The sequence below is a fragment of the Erinaceus europaeus genome, chromosome 3 (assembly GCF_950295315.1).
Source record: "Erinaceus europaeus chromosome 3, mEriEur2.1, whole genome shotgun sequence".
Taxonomy (NCBI): domain Eukaryota; kingdom Metazoa; phylum Chordata; class Mammalia; order Eulipotyphla; family Erinaceidae; genus Erinaceus; species Erinaceus europaeus.
In genome coordinates this window covers 146,122,358-146,125,311 of record NC_080164.1, presented here as the reverse complement: position 1 = coordinate 146,125,311, position 2,954 = coordinate 146,122,358, and the positions used below count along the sequence as shown (strand labels likewise).

The 2,954-nt window shown below is 40.7% G+C and overlaps 1 pseudogene; it reads left to right on the top strand.

Moving 5' to 3' along the window:
- The first annotated feature begins 209 nt into the window (after positions 1-209).
- LOC103128808 (cell cycle checkpoint protein RAD1-like) lies at positions 210-1,608 on the top strand (annotated as a pseudogene).
- The last annotated feature ends 1,346 nt before the right edge of the window (positions 1,609-2,954 follow it).

Here is a 2,954-nt window from a genome sequence, read left to right as displayed (position 1 = left end):
CCTGCAGGTAGGGACAGAGGACTTGAACCTGGGTCCTTGTGCATTGTCACATGTGTGCTTTACCAGGTGAGCCACCACTTGGCCCCTCTTTTTTTTCTTTCTATTTTATTTTATTTATTAGGACATAGAGAAATTTAGAGGGGAGGAGGAGATAGAGAAAAAGATAAGACACCTGCCGACCTGCTTTACCACTCATGAAGCTTCCTCCCTGTAGGTGGGGAACAGGGACAAAAACCTGGGTCCTGAACATCGTCATAGTAACGTGCAAGCTCAACTGGGTGCATCACCACCTGGCCCCTAGAAATTTCAATTCTTAAAAAAAAAGTAAGAAAGAAAGAAAAGAAAAGAAAAGAAAAAGAAATTGAGCTAGGTCATAGACATTTTCACTTTCCTCACATCTGACTAGTCAAATTAAACTTTAAGACCAGATCCAAAATTGACTAGAAAGACTGTGTCTCTTGAGGTGAGAACTGAAATGGTTTATTATAAAAGATATGGATGGACTTCCTGCCTAGTTGCCCAGGAACTTTCTCAGTCACCTGGCTGGGGTGGGGCACTCAGGCAACCCAACCCCACTGCAAAGGACCAAGAACATCATTCAAAGTCTGATGCACAGTGGGTCATGCCCCTTAAAACCGTACAAGTCAAAGAGGAGAAAGCCAACAGCTCAGTGACCAGCCTTGAAAATGTCAGAAATCTCTCTACCATCCTGAAAGCTATTCATTTTTTGAGAACATGCCACATGTTTTGAGACTGAAAATGTCATCAAGGTTACACTGGAAAATGCAAAGTGTGTGCAAACTAGTGCTTTCATTCAGGCTGGAATATTTCAAGACTTTAAAGTTCAGGAAGAGTCTGTTACTTTTTGAATTACTTTAATTGTCCTCTTGGACTGTTTATCTATTTCTGGATCACATCCTATGCCGGGAATTTTAACTGCACTTTGGATATGCTACCAAAGTTATGGTTATCTTTGATGCTATTTTTGGAAGAAGGAAGAGTTCTGACCATGTGTAAAATTAGTACTCAAGAGCCTGAGAAGACTCTGGATTTTGATAAAAATAAAATAAAGTTATATTCCAGTCAAAAGGACTCTGTGAAGCATTTTCTGAGTAAGATACAACAAGTGAGGTGCTACAGATCACCATGTTTCTCAGCAAGCCTTATATCAGATTATCAGCTTTTGGAAATGTAGGAAGTTCTCACCTTGACTACTCTAAAGATTCTGATATGATAGAGTCATTTCAGTGTAATCAGACCCAAGTAAACAGGTAGAATACTTTTTTTTTTTTTCCTCCTCCAGGGTTATTGCTGGGCTCGGTGTCTGCACCATGAATCCACCGCTCCTGGAGGCCATTTTTCCCCCCTTTTGTTGCCCTTGTTGTAGCTTCGTTGTGGTTATTATTATTGCCCTTGTTGACACAATTCATTGTTGGATAGGACAGAGAGAAATGGAGAGAGGAGGGGAAGACAGAGAAGGGGAGAGAAAGATAGACACCTGCAGACCTGCTTCACCGCCTGTGAAGCGACTCCCCTTCAGGTGGGGAGCCGGGGGCTCGAACCGGGACCCTTACGCCGGTCCCTGCGCTTTGCGCCACATGCGCTTAACCCACTGCACCACCGCCCGACCCCCGGTAGAAGACTTTTTAAACTGACAAGATATCTGTTCAGACAACCAAGGATTCCTTCATTACAGTATATGACTAGAAATGAAGATGGGCAAATATGTTTTGTGTGAGGAGAGTGGTGGTGTTGGTGGTGCACACATATTACCAAATGCTAGGACAAGGGTTCTAGTCCCCAGTCCTCAATTGCAAGGAGTCTGCCTCATGAATGATAAAGCAGGTCTACAGGCATCTTTCTCTCTCCCACTCTATCCCCTTCTCTCTCAATTTTTCTCTGTCTTATCTAATAAAAATTAGAAAGAAAAGAAAAAGAAAAAAGAAAAAAACGCTCCCTGGAGTGGTGGATTCATAGTGCAGTCACTGAGCCCCATGGACACAAAAACAAGAAAGTAAGTCTCATGGAATATTACTCCTCCCCAACAAAGAAGCTAAAGAAGCTCCAGAATCTGAGTCTTAACTATGACAGTTCACAGTGATATTGATGTTTTCATCTATGCTAGGTCATGTCTCTTTCTGCTCACAGTACCCCTTCATGACTCCTATGGACTTAATAAAGGGAGAAAGTATGGAAGAGATAGGAGCGAGGTCCCAGACCTTAACAGTTGCTGTGTACTTTGTAAGTATGTGCTTTCATTTAGCTGTAGATTACCCAGTTCCTGGATTATTTTCTCATTCTTCTTTAGAACCTCTGGAATCATTATGAGCCGAGATGGAGAAATTCCATATTCTATAAGTAGAACAATTTAAGAATCTAAAAATTTACTATTTGATGAAGCAAAATAGGAAATGTTCTTCTATTTATTTACTAATAGAAAAATCAGCAGCAAGGAAAACAGTTTTTTTCTTGTTTTCAAAACTGTTGAGTGTAGTAAATACTTGTTAGATACCACTTATGTACCTAGAAAAGTCTCTCAACCTAACTAAGGTATAGATAATCAGTTAAGTGATTTTGTACTTTCTCAAGTACATTTTCAATAAGCAGTTTATGTGAAAAAAAGAAAAGACATGGATTCAGAGAAGGAGAAGACTGAATTGCTACTGTTTTCCAGACAGCCTTCATCCTGACAAGGATGACGTTTTCCTTCCTTCCCCTCTCTGTGATTATCGCCTCTTGTTCATGCTTCTTAGGCCTCATGTCCTAATTTGGTTAACCTGCATCTCTGCATATTTTTGTTGATTTATTTGGAGGTGTGGATTGGAAGGCTAGACTCCACCAGGGCCTGGTATATTATTAGTCCAGAGAAATTCAAAGAGTAGAAAACTCATTCAAGTTGTTGCCTCAGTTTGCACAAGGAAAGTATAGAATTTATGCTATGGGAACTGCTGTGA